At 36.3% G+C, this 17912-nt stretch overlaps 1 protein-coding gene across 3 annotated transcripts in view; it reads right to left on the bottom strand.

The window, feature by feature from the left end:
* The window catches only part of LOC145255668 (RNA-binding protein Musashi homolog 2-like), a 709158-nt gene that overhangs the window by 378041 nt on the left and 313205 nt on the right, over nt 1–17912 (bottom strand). The window lies entirely within an intron of this gene.

Genomic DNA, 17912 nt, shown 5'->3' with positions numbered 1-17912 from the left:
CTATTCATAGGCATTATCTCCATCATAACACAAAAATAAATTAAAAAAAAAAAAAAAAAAAACATGGACCGGACTTACTACCCTGGAGCGAAATATTGGACTTACAAGAAAAAAAAAAAGTAAAAAAAAAAAAAGTAAAAAAAAAAAAAGTAAAAAAGATTTTATCATTTTATCCGACACTTCAAAGTTTTCAAATTCCTCATTTACATTATATATATATATATATATATATATATATATATATATATATATTTATGATAATATATATATATATATTTATGATAAACTGGACAATTTATTAAAAAGAAAAACTTTCGATTACGATTAAAATTATATACACTAACATAAATAACAAACAAGCTTTATTTCTTCGGCCTTTCCATCCTTCTCGACACTTCACTATTTATTTCAATATTTAGTGTGGCTCCAGTCGATGCGCCGACACTACAATTTTTTCGGGGAGGAGGGGTCATAGTTAACTTACAATTTTGCGGTTTTCAATTTTCTTGCTTCCACGTGGGATTTCGCTATCATTTTTACTTCTACTGCAGTTTCCATATGGCCGGTTAGCGTTTGTATGATAGCTTGTGTGGGTTGGTTTCCACATTCAATTTTTTTTCTCCATAAGATTTCAGCTGTTTTCAGCAATTACCGTTAACATTATTATTATTATAATTATCAACCAGCAGCGATCTGTTGTCGGTTTTGTGTATATTTTAGTATATATGAAAAATGTAAACGCAACGTACATGAAAGTTCGGTTTTCCGGAAAAAAGCCGACCCTGTTAGTTCACATTAACCCAATTTTTTGTTGCCAGACGATGATACTGTATGTTGCTCTTGCAAGTGTTTTCTAACTGTTCAGGAATCGCTAATTCCATTATGCCTTAATTCCGAGAAAGCGTATGCTAACAGCTGATGCAAACAGGCCGGAACTATTGCAGGAAAGGATTTTTATTTCTAGCCTTGCTGGCAAAAGGGGTACAGTAGAACCCCGGGATACGTCATAAAAAATTAATAACAAAATACATAGTATATAATCAAATAATATTGTAAGGCAAATATCTTAACCAGGGTCCGGAAAAACATCGTAATCTAAGAAAAAAAAAAAAAAAAGAAAAAAAAAAAACGTATTCTAGGGCCACCGTATCTCGTGGTTCTACTGTAATGTGAAATGTATTGGAATAAAACCAAAACACGAACGGCGTTTTTGTTAAAATCTGTGCCTAATGTAGAAGAGTTCCCGGTTACATTGAAGAGAGGAAGAGAATAAAACAATTAGCGAGTAAAAATCATGCTACCATCGTTAAATATGACCTAATGTGGAATGTGACTCTTGTAGGAATTAATAAGATTATTTGATAACAGGTGAAATTGAATAAAAACATACGTAAAGCAAACAATAGAGTGTAATGTGGTCGTTACACTCAAACTATGTCGGCACATTTCAACCACTCAGACCCGCACATTGTTAGTTCCAACAACGGTACCAGACAAACAAAAAAGGACATTAAAAAATACGACTCAGCATGCTTTTTTTTTTTTTTTTTTTTTTTAAAGTGAATACAAAAAGCATTTATTCCAGTAATTTCCCACAACGCACTTTACTGCGTTTCAAAATGTTGTGTAGCAGGGGTTTCATATTTAAAGATGATGCAGAGTTCATATTGGGGCACATATATAACGAGGACTCATGTAATACAGACATAACGATAGTGATGATGAGGGAGAGAAGGCATTTATGTATATTACAATTCTTTTAAGACAGAGGAGAGGAAACATTTCTTGTGATGGAGGAAATGGGACACATAACTTGGAAGGGTTTACAATGTTCATTATGTTAAAAGATGATGCGGATTGCATATTGGGGCACATAACGGAACTCATGTAATACAGACATAACGATAGTGATGATGAAGGGGAGAAGACATTCATATAATACAGTTCTTGGGTTTGTATTACTGTACACATAGATTCGAAAAAGTTGTCAAAAAACAAATATAGAACAAATAAATGTTATCAAAGGCAAGATAAGTTACTTTTCTACCTAACTGGATATATTTTTTGTGTTTTTATTCAGTGTAACATGTTTATTCAGCTCGAAAAACATGCAGTGTTTACCGACGTATTGGAAAATTCAAAATGGCAGCCGACTCTCTCTCGGAGAGGGTACGTTTGGGAAAAGGTATTATAAATAATAAACTAGACAAAATACTGTCAGAAAACAACCGAATACATGTCAACCTATGTCACAGTAACATATATTGAGCGAATTTCTAACAGTATTTTGTCTAGTTTATTATTTATAATACCTTTTCCCAAACGTACCCTCTCCGAGAGAGAGTCGGCTGCCATTTTGAATTTTCCAATACATCGGTAAACACTGCATGTTTTTCGAGCTGAATAAACATGTTACACTGAATAAAAACACAAAAAATATATCCAGTTAGGTAGAAAAGTAACTTATCTTGCCTTTGATAACATTTATTTGTTATATATTTGTTTTTGACAACTTTTTCGAATCTATGTGTACAGTAATACAAACCCCAGTTCTTTTAATACATATTAGAAGAGAGGAGACATTTCTTGTGATAAAGTTGATGGGCACATAACTTGGAAGGGTTTACAATGTTCATTATAATTGATGATAAAACGCAATTACCTTTCGTTCATGATGAAGGATGTGACACAAGACAACAGTTACAACATAATGAGGACTTCTTTATTCGTCTGATCGGCCGGTCGATGCCGTCAGGAATTCACTTGTATTTACATGGTTAATCTTCTACCCTTCGCCTCTAAGGGGACTCTCCTCTGACTGTCAACTCTTGGCTGATCAACTCTCTGACCGACTTCTCTGACTAAAATCCGAACCCATAAAATGGAGGTCCTGGATATGACCTTAAACTATATCCGATGGTGAGGGCCCCAGCTTGCAGGCCTTAGGGAGTGTGGGGGCCACCCTTTAATTGCCATTGCTCCCAGGTCCACTCTGACCCGGAGTGGTAGCACCTGTTAGGGTCCCAACTATGGGTTAAATAGAATACGACTTAAAAAACAAATATACTATATTAAAAAATCGTTCTTCAAAATCACCAGATTTGGCATTAAATAACCTGAAAAGGGTTTATATGCCGTAAAACAAAACAACAAACCAACCAACCATAATATGGAGAAATATCCTTTGTCTATGATGTCAGAATTGTGTTTTTCAAACGCGACCAATTTCACATGGCTTGTCCAACACACTTTTGACAACAAAAGAATCCTCAATTCTAATCTAACCTATTTTTAAACAATATAATTTAATTTGCATTGGTCATTCTTTTAGCTGACATTTTTAATATTCAGATTTCTAAAAAAAATTAACAACAGACTTGATTTCTAACATTCAATTTCTTAACTTTACCTACAGGGTTCGATTCTAGGCTTATCTCATTCTCATTTTTACTTATCTAATATTCTTCGTATTTACATGGTAAGGGGGGACAGCCCTTTCCTGTAACAAAAATATCATGCATTACAAACATAATGTCTCAATTTCTGTATTAATTAAAATATAATATTTATGCACATTTTACGTCCGGGCAACACCGGGCGGCCTGCTAGTATTAATATAGAAAGAAGATAGATAGAAAAGAATGACTTCTTTTCCCCCAGAGGGAAATAATTGCTCCCATTTCATTAATACAGAGAAGAGACGACAACAGCAACAACTTTTGTACGTCATGCAGAGTTCGATTTTCGTGAAAGGACTGTGAATCATTTTCAAATACAAATGATTCAAGTTTAATGTTCATTATATACATAATGAAATATCCCTTAACAAGATGAATGAGTCGTCTAATTTGCATAATGACTTCTTAAAGGCGCATCTAAATAGATAATTGCCCGATTTATTGATTTTCAATTTACTTTCTTAACATGCATACGCGATGTGATCATGCGAATAAATTTGCTGAAATATTACTGTTACGTTGAACCATACGAGTTGCCTTCAATAAGTTTCCAGACATTTTTTTTTTTTGTACAGGCGGTTAAAATTGTCGTAGACTCTTGAAAATTCAGTATATTATTGCTTTACGTCTATACAAGATGACTGACCAATTTTTATGATTTCATGTGCAAATGAACAGCTACAGCAGGAATTGGAATACACCCTACTAAAGCCTAATTGTCACAGCTGGTGAATTTCAAAAATGCAATCTGGACGTGAGGACCCTTTAAAAAAAAAAAAAAAACGATATGCAATAAACTTCTGTTTTAAACTTGGGGAAAAAATGCCACAGAAACGTATGGAATGCTTCAGACTGCTTTTGGACTATCTTGCATGAATCGAGCATCAGTTTTTGAGCAGCGGCATGAGAGAATCAAGGAAGGCAAAGAGTCTGAGGGATGATGAGGTATGGGAAGAGTAAGGAAGTCGGAACACAAGAGTTGATTGGCCAAATAAAGAATTTCATGGATAAGGACTCGTGAGTCTATAGAGACAATAAGTGCACAGTTTGATGTCAGTGTGGGAACTGTACACACAATTACATGCAAGGATCTGGAGATCCTTGTCACAGACTATTTGACTAAGATGGGCATCAAAACAGTTCCTCACCCTCCCTATAGTCCAGACCTTGCTTCCTGTGACTTTATTCCCTAAGGTCAAGGAAAACCTTAGCGGCTGTTCTGAGACAATTGAGGAGATGAAAGAGGCTGCGTGAAGGGTTGTGGAGATGCTCACACGAGAGGACTTCCACAGGACCTTCTAGAAGTTGTTGGAAAGGTTCAAGTGCATTACAGCCAGAGGAGATTATTTCTAAGGGGACTAAAGTTTCATGCATGTAGAATCAATAAAAGTGTCTATACGAAGAAAGTCTGGAAACATTGAAGGCACCTAATATTTCCATCTGTGTTATTGAAGGCGCCTAATATTTCCATCTGTGTTATTGAAGGCGCCTAATATTTCCATCTGTGTTATTGAAGGCGCCTAATATTTCCGTCTGTGTTATTGAAGGCGCCTAATATTTCTGTCTGTGTTATTGAAGGCGCCTAATATTTCCATCTGTGTTATTGAAGGCGCCTAATATTTCCATCTGTGTTATTGAAGGCGCCTAATATTTCCATCTGTGTTATTGAAGGCGCCTAATATTTCCATCTGTGTTATTGAAGGCGCCTAATATTTCCATCTGTGTTATTGAAGGCGCCTAATATTTCCATCTGTGTTATTGAAGGCGCCTAATATTTCCATCTGTGTTATTGAAGGCGCCTAATATTTCCATCTGTGTTATTGAAGGCGCCTAATATTTCCATCTGTGTTATTGAAGGCGCCTAATATTTCCATCTGTGTTATTGAAGGCGCCTAATATTTCCATCTGTGTTATTGAAGGCGCCTAATATTTCCATCTGTGTTATTGAAGGCGCCTAATATTTCCATCTGTGTTATTGAAGGCGCCTAATATTTCCATCTGTGTTATTGAAGGCGCCTAATATTTCCATCTGTGTTATTGAAGGCGCCTAATATTTCCATCTGTGTTATTGAAGACGCCTAATATTTCCATCTGTGTTATTGAAGACGCCTAATATTTCCATCTGTGTTATTGAAGACGCCTACTATTTCCATCTGTGTTATTGAAGACACCTACTATTTCCATCTGTGTTATTGAAGACACCTAATATTTCCATCTGTGTTATTGAAGACACCTAATATTTCCATCTGTGTTATTGAAGACACCTAATATTTCCATCTGTGTTATTGAAGACACCTAATATTTCTACTACCAAATCGACAACAAACGAAATGTTTTATTTATTTGCTAGCAAGTCGCTCGGTGTTGCTTGGTCCTAAAATATGCTTAAATGATGTTTTAATTCATGCAGATTTCTTGAGACTGAACAGAGGAATTACGATATGTATAGTAATGATTTCAATTGTTTAAAAAAAACAAAAAAAAAACTTTAGTGCCATCAGCAGGAATCAAAACCAAAACATTCAGTGCTCCAGCCATAGTTGTTATTTAGCATTTCGACCTTCATCATCAGTGTCCGAGCTATTGCCAAATGAATAAAAAAGGCTAAAAATTAAGCGACTTTAGGCTAAAAATGTGTGTGTGTGTGTGGTTGTGTATATATATATTCATGCTCATGAGTTAGTCGATTTACTTCTGTCAAGCTCAACTGTTTTTTTTTTCAATTTTCATCCGTTAGCAGCTATTTTTACAGACTAAAAAACAAATCAACAGTGTTCCAGAGGTCCAAATACCCTATATATCAAGCTTATCAGTCTGTAGACAAAATATTTAGCGAGAAGTTTGGTAGCGACGTTTCTCCACACCGACAAGGTCACTTATATCTAACATGTCAGTATGGTAGAACGTTTTTATCTTGAACTCTACACAATTATACACAATGTAGAAACTACGTATAAAAAAGAATTAGTGTAATGATTAAATGAAACCAATCATCTAATAAGAAACCATAAAAAAGGAATAATTAATTAATGAACACTCGTTTTTCAAAGGAATATGCAAATTAGTTAACCTTCATGAAGTCGCTCGCATATCCGTGACAGAATATTAAGGAGTTTGTTTAAATGATTTTTAAATAGAAAAAGCCAGTGCGAGAATAACTCAATTTTATAGCTATAATAGGATTGATTTATTGAGGCACGCTTAAAGTACTCTTCATATGTCTTTTCGAATATTTATATGTAGCAGGCCAGGAGTAAAGTGTAGTATCTGTTCTGATGCTGCATTGTATTTTTTTTTTTTTTTTTGCCAGTGAAGGGCAGATCCCTCAGGACCAAGTCGATTTGTTTTTCTAATCAAGAGCGCCCCTTGCTGGGGAGCTGTTTATAAAACAAACTGTTCATGCTTATAGTTAGCATTTGCTAACTGATGACCTTTCTATTTTCTTAATTTTTCATTTATTTCAGTTTTTTATATGCATGCAGGTCGGTATATATCCCTCATTTCCTTCATAGAAGTTGATGATGGCCTAGTGGTTAACGACACCGACTATCTGAGGGTCTTTAACTCGAGTCCAATTCGTTCCACAAAAATCACTTTCACTTAGGATGTTGGCAACCTTCACATGGTCCCTCCCATAAGTATCCAATGTCTTCCTAGAAGGAATTCTGATTTGAAAAATATCGGGGAAACCAATGTAGACAATAGAGTCTTCAGATTCATAAGATATAATTTCCTTCAATCATTATAACATAACTTTTATGCCCACTTTATACAGTGTAGGCCAAAAGTCACTGACTCATTTTAATTTAAAATAACTTTTTTTTTATTTCTAAGTATTTTTTAATTTCTTTTTTTTTTTTTTTTTTCAGATCCTGAAAATTGATTACGGAAAAATTCAGTATCGTCCAACTTAGAAAAATTGTACAATTTTACTATAAAAATCATGGTTCAATAATTCAAACCTAAAGATCCTATCGAAGACATTTCAATGTGAGAGATGCGCCTATTGTGGGGATATTTAAAGGAAAAGGTTTTTTTTGTCAACAAGCTCCAATCTTTAATAGAGGTAAAGGAAAACATCACTAGAGAAATACGAGAAATAAGGCGAGAAACTTTGGAAAAGATTATGGCAGAGGTAATCAAAAGAGCTCAAATTTGTGAAGCAGAAAATGGAAGGCATTTGCAGTTATTTTTCACATTTCACAATCCAAGTTTCTCAAGCTTAATAAGGTAAAATAAAGTTTATTGTTTTTATTTTATAAAATAATTTCATGCATATAATTGTTAAAATAAAAAAAAAAGTTATTTAAAATTAAAATGGGTCAGTGACTTTTGGCCTACCCTGTATTAATGTGGTTCTTGGCCACAACCCAAAGACGCTATCGCCATTCAAAATGGCCCTACATAGGCCAAAGACAACGCTACAAGTTGAAAAAAAAAATCATGTAACGAAATTAATTTGATGTCTTTATGTTCTTTAAATTCCAAATAATATGAACCGTAATGAGATGGTTAATTAATTTACATATTTATTATTTTTATTATTATTATTATTATTTTTTAAGTTATTCACTCCTAAATCAAAGCTTAAGTGCAGAAAGTTCATAGGAGCACATATACAGGGATAATATGTTGCATTTATTTGAAAAGATAGAAAAGAGTATTATTTAGCTTGTATAATATAAAAAAATGGTAGAATTTAGCTGATACGATAAAAATGGGTAGATTTTAGCTGTTCTGATTTAAAAAAAAAATGGGTATCATTTAGCAGGTAGGATAAAAAAGGATATCATTTAGCAGGTAGGATAAAAAAAGGATATCATTTAGCAGGTAGGATAAAAAAGGATATCATTTAGCAGGTAGGATAAAAAAGGATATCATTTAGCAGGTAGGATAAAAAAGGATATCATTTAGCAGGTAGGATAAAAAAGGATATCATTTAGCAGGTAGGATAAAAAAGGATATCATTTAGCAGGTAGGATAAAAAAGGATATCATTTAGCAGATAGGATAAAAAAGGATATCATTTAGCCGGTAGGATAAAAAAGGATATCATTTAGCCGGTAGGATAAAAAAGGATATCATTTAGCAGGTAGGATAAAAAAGGATATCATTTAGCAGGTAGGATAAAAAAGGATATCATTTAGTCGGTAGGATAAAAAAGGGAATATTATTTAGCCGGTAGGATAAAAAAGGGAATATTATTTAGCCGGTAGGATAAAAAAGGGAATATTATTTAGCCGGTAGAATAAAAAAGGGAATATTATTTAGCCGGTAGGATAAAAAAAAAAAAAAAAAAAAAAAAGGTACCATTTAGCCGGTAGGATACAAAAAAAAAAAAAAAAAGATATTATTTAGTATATGAAACAGAGCATCATCCAGTTGGTAGAATAGAAAAAAAAATTTTTTTAGAACAATTGAGACTCGGTACATTTAGCATCTACTCTGTTCTGTCGAATCAAATATAAAAACGAGACAAAATGGGAAGTGGAGGGGCTTCATGGAGAAGTCGTGGTAATGGTGGGAGGAATCCAGGATTTCTTTTCTAAATTGCTGTAAAGAATCTAAACACTTGCCAGGAATGTCTGTAAGTCTTTAAAAAAATAAATAAATAAAAACCGCAACAAAAATAAATAATTCTAAACCAGGAAATAAAGGTTAACCGACTTCAGCAATCAAACAGATGGTACAATACAAGCAGAAAATTTGAATGCTTAAAAATCTTTCAAATGGAAACAAATTGGGCAAATACGCAGCAGATCTGGAATACACGAGGCGTCCAAAAAGTAATGCCTCCTATCGTTTTTTATTCCACCTTAATGGATCAGAGGAGATTACGAATTGCATTGTTCTGATGACTAACTTATGCATCCATGACCTGAAAGTTTTATCTCTATGTTGCATATATTGACGGTGCGAAACTCTAAGAAAAGCAACTCCTGTCATGGACGTGCGTCAGAAGCAGAGATGCGTCTTTGAATTCCTGGTAAAAGTTCATTGAGAACGGTTGATATAAATGCTTGTAAATAGATATAAAAGTGGTGCAAATCTGTTCTGATCAGGGAATTAATTTTACCCACCCTAGGACAGGTATTTTTTTAATATACACACATAAATACGTACATCCATAAACAGATTGTTTCGTTCTATCTCCAGTATGGCCAGACAGCATGTGCCTCAAGACGAAATCAAAGCTCAGCCGTCGAGTTGACAGTCGTAGCTCATACATTATCGTCAGCCACTTGCTGAATATCTCGTTGAAAACTCAGTGTAAACATCGTCAATTGCCAGAGAGCTCGAACACCTTTAGCTAATAGCAGTTGACTACATTCTCATGAGTGCTCTACCTCAGAGTAAGAGGAGCAATATAGTCATCCATGGACCATTTCGCTGTATCACAACTCTTTAATGTAGTTAGTCAAGCAGGTGTCTCAATCAAGATCGAGCTGACATTCGGCGCTTCTAACACCTATGTTATCGTTCGGCACCTGTTGTATGTGAGTGAAAACTCAATTTCAACTCAATGTAAACATTGCCAATTGCCGGAGAGCTTGAATTGTTTTTACTCAATGAGCAATATCTCAGGTCTTTTTTTTTTAACGTTTGTATCTACGATCAGTAGAATACAGCGTGCATTGGAGGAGGGGGCGGTCACCAGGTTGTTTCAACGTATGACGTTTATTTGGCTAAAAATGTCATTTAGCTTTGACAAACAAGCACTTTTTTTTCCTTCTCTCCTATGGACACACTAGACTCGAGTGTGCTAGAATGGAGAGCCATTGTATTTCCATGTTACAAAACTCCTCATCACGATAATATCCTTACTCGACTCACCCTCTCGCCCATTCCACTTTGGTGCAATACAAAAGCTCAGTTTCGTCTGAACGAGTTTAACGAACGAAGACAGGAGGCGTCTCTCTACTTGGTACGAAACAACAATGCGGTGACGTATTTTTCAGGAAAGTTATCACAAGAGAGAAAAAACACTTTCCTCATCCGGGCATCACTTCAACGGTCAACACATTCTTGGAGAAAAGCCAGGATTTGTCCTCCGTTTACTGGGAATAATAAAATGTATTAGTTTGTAAGGGCGGTGAGAGTATATGTGTGTGTGAGAGAGAGAGAGAGAGAGAGAGAGAGAGAGAGAGAGAGAGAGAGAGATGGGGGCAGTTACAGGAAGAGAGTGGAAGGAAAGGAAAAGTAATGAAGGAAAAGGAGGGAGAGGCGTAAAAGAGAGGAGTAAAAAAAGAGAAGGGCGACACAGAGAGATAAAGGACGAAAAAGAGAGAAAAAAGGCAATAGAGAGAGGGGCGAGAGAGAGAGAGAGAGAGAGAGAGAGAGAGAGGGACGGTGAAAAAGAGAAAGGTGTAGAAGAAGGGTAGGGGGAAGTGGTAGGAGAAGGGGGAATGCAGAAAGTAGGAGAATGGTGGGGAGAAAGTAACAGGAGATGGGGGACGGGAAAAAGTAGGAGAAAAGAGAAAGAGGGGAAGTAATAGAAGGGAGGGGCGACAGAAGAGAGAGCAAATGGCAAATAAAGAGAGCGAGCAAGAGAGGGCGCTAGAAAGAGAGGGTAATGGAGATGAAATAGTATATATAAAAGAAAGACAGAGAGAAGAACATGCCGTCTCTCATAGAGAGGGGGAGAAGAAGAATAAAAGTACTTGGAAAGTATCAGGCTTTTGATGATATGGCCACATGAAAATGGATGAGAGTTCTTGAGTTAGTAGATGTAGAACAGTTGAGATAGCAAGATCAATTGGCAGGGGGGAGTAGAAAAATAAAGAAAAAATATGGGAGAAAGAGGGATAAATAAAGATCTGGCTGAGATAAGTTAGTTTGGAAGTAAATTTCTAAATGTCGTAAAAGCATGTAAACTAAACGTTAAACAGACGACGACGGTAACGATTATGATGATCACGATAATAATGATGACGAAAGTAACGACTATGATGGTGACGGTAACGATGATGAAGATGACGTTAACCATTATGATGACGACGACGGTGACGCCCGAGGGTAAAAATATTTAGAAATGCTGATCTAAACAAATGGTTACTATTTGAGCCATGATCAAATGGACATGAGAAGTTGATCATCTGACTGGTTCAAGTAATAAAACCAGTTGACCAAGTTTTGCTTCCTCCCATTTTCTTTTGTCTTCCTCGAGAAAAAAAAAAGTAGGTCTTATGTTTTGGGCGGGAAATGGGGGCGGAGGGGGCGGCTGGTAATCTTTCTTTTTTTTTTTTTTTTAAAGTATGTCAGCTCTTTATAAAACGTGTTCTTAAATAAATGACTAGCTCTGATTTCATTTAATAAGATGACTATGAAAACCCCCTCCCCACCTTTTCTCCATCCAACCCTCTCCCTGTTTTTCTCCTAGGCATTTATAATTGAAGCGCCGGAAACTAGCGATAATTCGATCCTCGGAACTTCCCTTGGATTGGCTCTCATCTCCTGTCATAACCATCAATTCTTCTCTCCGTAAAAGCTGAAACTGTAAAAACGTTTCGCACTATTCTTCACTTGCAACCAGCACACACACACAAACACACACACACACACACACACACACACACACACACACACACATATCATTTTGTACTCTCGTTCATCCCTAACAAAGCATATCACTACTTGAACGTAAGGGGCTACTATTTGGGACTGTACCTAGGAAAAGATTAACAAGATGCTGGTTTACATTACATTTAAATTTCTGCATAGCAGTACCGTAAGGAAAGCAGGTAGTAAGGAGGGGATTTCAAAGTCTGGCTCTTCGAGGGAAGAATCTATTAGAGTAGAAAACTTTCTAGCGTTTAGGGACCTCAACAGTGAAGGGGTAGATTTTGTTGCTAAACAGGTTTGTCGGAGATATATACGTCATATATATATATATAGGGTGCGTAAGGTATTTGAGGTCATTATATTTTTGTAATTTACATTAAAAATATGCTAATTAATGTTTTTTTCTTGTTTTGTTTTCAGAAGATCCCATGGCAGATACTACAATAGCTAATGAAATGAAAAGACACCTGATGTAATAGCGTACACAAAAGCAAAGACACAGCAATTCAGTTCAGAAACTGCAAGATTTCGAAAAGTCGCCAGTGATGGTTGTTGGTGTTGTTAGCAGTACAGGGCACATAAAGCCTCTTCATTTTTTTTCCACACAGCCTTAGAATCAATACAGATGGATATGTTGAGACTCTTCAAACTACTTAAGCCTTGTTAACTAATAGAAGGCCTATGTCTTCCAACAAGATTCACCATCATCCCATAAAGCTCTCAAAAACCCAGGATTGGATGGCAGAGAATTATCATGATCATTTCACACCAAACTTATGACCTCCTAACTCACCAGATCTCAATCCTTTTGATTTTTACGTGTGAGGCATCGTTGAAAAGGAATTTAATAAGCATCCTCATGACACCAAATCTTTTCTGATGGAAGCAATAGGCCAAGCAACGGAGGACATAAATAAAGACCATCTGATCAAAGCTTGCAATTGCATTCGAACTCGAATCAGTGATAAACGTCGACAGAGGATATGTAAATAATAAAACGTAGATTAATATATTTGTTTTGTTACAAGAAATTGTAAATTTTAACGGTTTAACAGTTTATTTTGTCCCCCACCCCCCAAAAAAGTGTTTAAAATGTCTTCAAATACCTTATATTTACCCTAAATTCCCTGTACATGAATGACAAAACAAAAAAAAAAACAAAAAAAAAAAGTACACGGACGAGTGAGAGAGAAATTAGGCCTCAACACCGGTCAATGCTGACCGTATTCAAACAAAGACAACTGATGCGACCGGAAAACTTATTTTATTTATCGAGTTATTTGTATCATTTGGGATTAATCGAACAGGTATTTCATCTTTAGTATTATTCTTGAAACGTTTCAGCCGATGTAACACCTGACTTTCTTCAGGTGTATATTGTTGAACTCTGCAATCTTTCTGTCAAACTCAGTAACATATACGGAATCCTTTATCTAATCCAGGGAGGCTGCGCGCTCTCCTTCCGTCAGCCATGACCGGATAGAAGTCTTAAATAATTCGTAATTATATTCTTAGTATCGCCTGCACTGAGGATTGAACCTTCAACCAGAGTATACCTTAGAACTGTTTTTTTTTTTAAAGTACATTATACGTTACGCCACGGTCGACAAAGAAGATTTCCGAATTCGCCAAGATACACGTGATAATGTTCAGAGATTACATTAGCCAAAACGTTGAGAACACTAGTTTTAATAATCCCAATTATAAACCCTCATGTAAAAATTCAGAAATACCTATATATTACACAAACACACATCATCTCGGTGTTCTACCTTCTTAAAAACGTGTTTATATATAAGATTAACGGAAGAATCCCAACAGAATAAGAGCGTAATATTTATTCATACATGTGTGACAGAAGGTAAAAAAAAAAAAAAAAAAAAAAAAATCATCCGTACCGTCGGTTTCCATTTTCGGAGACAAATCTAAAAGACTTAAGAAATTCCGACATTGGTCTCCCTTGTTTGGATTTGAATTGACAGTATCGATGTTCTAATCTCCTGCAACGCATGAATGAAATTATATATATATATATATATATATATATATATGATTAGTTTTTTTTTGGAAAAAGAATTCCAGCAGAGTGCTCAATTAAAAGAAAAATCCAAATTGTAAAAGCGTATTTATATTTTGTGTACAGAAAGTTGTTAGTTGAGACAGATCATTGGTACCGTCGGTTTCAAGCCCGATAATAAGGCCCGTTTAAGGTATCCTTATCAAGCTCTCTTCAGCTTCAGAGACGAATATTGGCTGAAGAGAGCTTGATAAGTATACCTTAAACGGGCCTTATTATCGGGTTTGAAACCGACGGTACCAATGATCTGGCTCAACTAACAACTTTCTGTACATATATATATATATATATATATATATATATATATATATATATATATAATCGCTTCTGTTCAGTCTCAACAGACAATGGATACCCCTCTGTAAAGGTAACTGTGCATGTAATTGTGAAGCAAGTGTTGCGCAATTTCCAACCACGCCTTTCCTGAATCGTCACTGTTTGAGTACCGTGTCAACGAGAAGTGCTAGACGTCTGGAAACAATGCCGAGATAAGTGTAGAGCACATACAGCACCTGGAATTCCCAAATGGTCACCAACTTTAGTACTAACCCTAACCCTCCACGTTGTTTAACTTCGGTGATCTAACGGGAACCGGTGCGTCAACATGACAATGCCATATATATATATATATGAGAGAGAGAGAGGGGGGGGGGAGAATTAGACCGGAAATCTAGAAGAGCAAAGTTTAATTTAATGTATTAATACTTGAGAGGAACATTGCTCATCGTACTGTAGATATATAATAAGCTCAATAGGTATATTTATCTTAAAGCTATATTAATATTGAAGATAAAGATTAAAAATTGTAAATTATGAATCAGTTTCACAAGGAGAAACAAAACAAAAAATCAAACCGATTTTATTTTTTTACTCCTTTTGAAACTGATTCCTAATTTACAATTATTAATCTTTATCCCCCCTGTGTGTGTGCGTGTGTGTGTGTGCGTGTGTGTGTGTGTGTGTGTGTGTGTGTGTGTGTGTGTGCATAAAACAGCTGTTACTCAAGAAACCTCTGAGTTATTTCTTCCCTTGACTGTTCCACGCCAGTTGTATTCAATTAGTCCAAACTAAATTTTTTTACTAAGAATAATCTGATAAGGAATCTATCCGGTCGCCTTTTGTCGCTTGTCCTACGTTAGATCAGATAAACCACCAGGTTTCAATACCGCTCCGTGTTATCACTATACGAAGAAAGCAAACTTATTAATAAGAAAGAACCAGACAATAGCATGTTATGAAATTCACCTAAATAGCCAAAGCATTAAAAAAAAAAAAAAAAAAAAAAATTTACAACTGGCTAGACAAGACCGTCGATATAAGAATACAGAAACATGCAAAAAACAGAACCAGCCGTCGACTCCAGGGTTTCCTAAACTTCAGGGCATCATGGAGTCCCTGAGCAGGGCAAAGGTTTTTTTACGAAACAATAGAAAAAAAAAACATTTCAAATTTTAACACTAACTAATGAATGCTGGATCCTAACCAAGGACGCAGGACAGAGAGTAGAAGCAGTGGAGATGTGGTTCATCCGGAGAATCATGAAACCCTCATGGACAAAAAAAAAAAAAAAAAAAGAAAAAAAAGAAAGACAAATACAGAAGTAATAAGCATGGCTAGATACAAAGAGATCCCTTCTCAATAACATCAGAGAAAGACAGCTCAAATATTTCGACCATATAACCGGGACTGATAGACTAGATAAATTATTATGAAGTGGCAAAATATGCGGAAACAAAAGTAAAGGAAGGCAACGCACACAATTCACAGACAGTTTAAACAAATTTGAAACAAATAAAAAGGCTACCAATAATGAGCTCATGATAATGACCGCCATGATCGTCGATGACTGCAAGAGCAGACCGAGCACCTGGAGAATGATTTTGGGAGTTCCTTGATTCAAGGCTTAAGCCAAAGGGAGAAACCACATGTATCTTACCTCTTTTCATTTACAGAAAAAAAAGGATCAATAATTAAATGTTTGCAGTCATTCAATTTTTTCCATATAAAGTATCTGATCCTCTTAAAGAAATGAGCTTCCGGCGCTCCTCAGCCTCACTCATGGAACCTCAGTGGTTCATGGAGCGCAGAAACCCTGGTCTATTCCATCCAAACATTTTGCGATTAATACATTTTTTTTAAACTACAAATTACGATTCTCTTGCGTTGTTATTGGATATGAAAATCATGCATATTTATTAAAAATACCATTACGTAATCACTAGGGCTATGACAACAGCATATTTTCATTGTTTTGACTCTCGAGTATATATCCGACGCAGTTAGACAAAGTTAATCAACCGAGAACCACCTCACTCTACATAAAAGCATATAAAATATCAATGGATACACACTCGAGAGTCAAAACAATGAAAAGAATATGCTGTTGGCATAGCTCTAGTAATTACTTTTGTTCATCGTGTGGCCAATGCATTATTTCATGCAGTGCGACTTAGGCAAGAATAGGCTGACGTCGCCTGAGCACATACAGCACCTGGTATTACCAAATGGTTACCCAGTTTTGGTACTGTCCAGACGGTGATTATGCCATATGTACGGCCTAATCGCGTAACGGCATAATGCACGAATATCGCAATCAATTATGATTTCAGCTAGAAAAACATGAAAGTTATCTCCGCTTAGTTTTTGTGTTTTTTTTTTCTCCAGTCTTCTCTTCGACGATTACGGCAATTTATAAATCTTGTCGAGCATAAATTCACCTGATGAAGTTGGCAGAAGAAATCGTTTCAAAGACGTTATCAAAAGAATGGTTCGGGTGTAGTCTGGCGAGGTAGGTGAGACGTGGGCAAAGAAAGAGTAAGTGGAGGCGGAAGTGTGAACTAAGCACTAAAACTAAAGGTTTATTTTAATGGCGACTGAACGTAATACTAAAAATCAAAATCGTTATCGTCCCTATTCTGCTGGCTATCGATCATTTCGCAAATATGTACGTGTGTGTGTGAGATAGAAAGATAAATAGATAGATAGAGAGAAAGAGAGAGATGGAGACTGGGCTTCATGGAACACTAGGGCTCTGACTGAGAGCGACAGAGAGATAGTCAGAAAGAGAGAGAGAGAGAGAGAGAGAGAGAGAGAGAGAGAGAGAGAGAGAGAGAGAGAGAGCGACGGAGGGGAAAAGAGAGAGAGAGCGACGGAGGGGAAAAGAGAGAGAGAGAGAAAAGGGGGAAAAGAGAGAGCGAGAGAGAAAAGGGGGAAAAGAGAGAGCGAGAGAGAAAAGGGGGAAAAGAGAGAGCGAGAGAGAAAAGGGGGAAAAGAGAGAGCGAGAGAGAAAAGGGGGAAAAGAGAGAGCGAGAGAGAAAAGGGGGAAAAGAGAGAGCGAGAGAGAAAAGGGGGAAAAGAGAGAGAGAGAGAGAGGAGGTGGAAAAGAGAGAGAGAGAAGGGGGAAAAGAGAGAGAGAGAAGGGGGAAAAGAGATAGAGAGAGAAGGGGGAAAAGAGATAGAGAGAGAAGGGGGAAAAGAGATAGAGAGAGAAGGGGGGAAAGAGATAGAGAGAGAAGGGGGGAAAAAGAGATAGAGAGAGAAGGGGGGAAAAAGAGATAGAGAGAGAAGGGGGGAAAAAGAGATAGAGAGAGAAGGGGGGAAAAAGAGATAGAGAGAGAAGGGGGGAAAAAGAGATAGAGAGAGAAGGGGGGAAAAAGAGATAGAGAGAGAAGGGGGGAAAAAGAGATAGAGAGAGAAGGGGGGAAAAAGAGATAGAGAGAGAAGGGGGGAAAAAGAGATAGAGAGAGAAGGGGGGAAAAAGAGATAGAGAGAGAAGGGGGGAAAAAGAGATAGAGAGAGAAGGGGGGAAAAAGAGAT

Source organism: Euprymna scolopes, chromosome 31, assembly GCF_053919585.1.
Source record: "Euprymna scolopes isolate OS-2025 chromosome 31, ASM5391958v1, whole genome shotgun sequence".
NCBI classification, from domain to species: domain Eukaryota; kingdom Metazoa; phylum Mollusca; class Cephalopoda; order Sepiida; family Sepiolidae; genus Euprymna; species Euprymna scolopes.
Note: the sequence above shows the minus strand (reverse complement) of the source record. Positions and strands in the feature narration are given on the sequence as shown.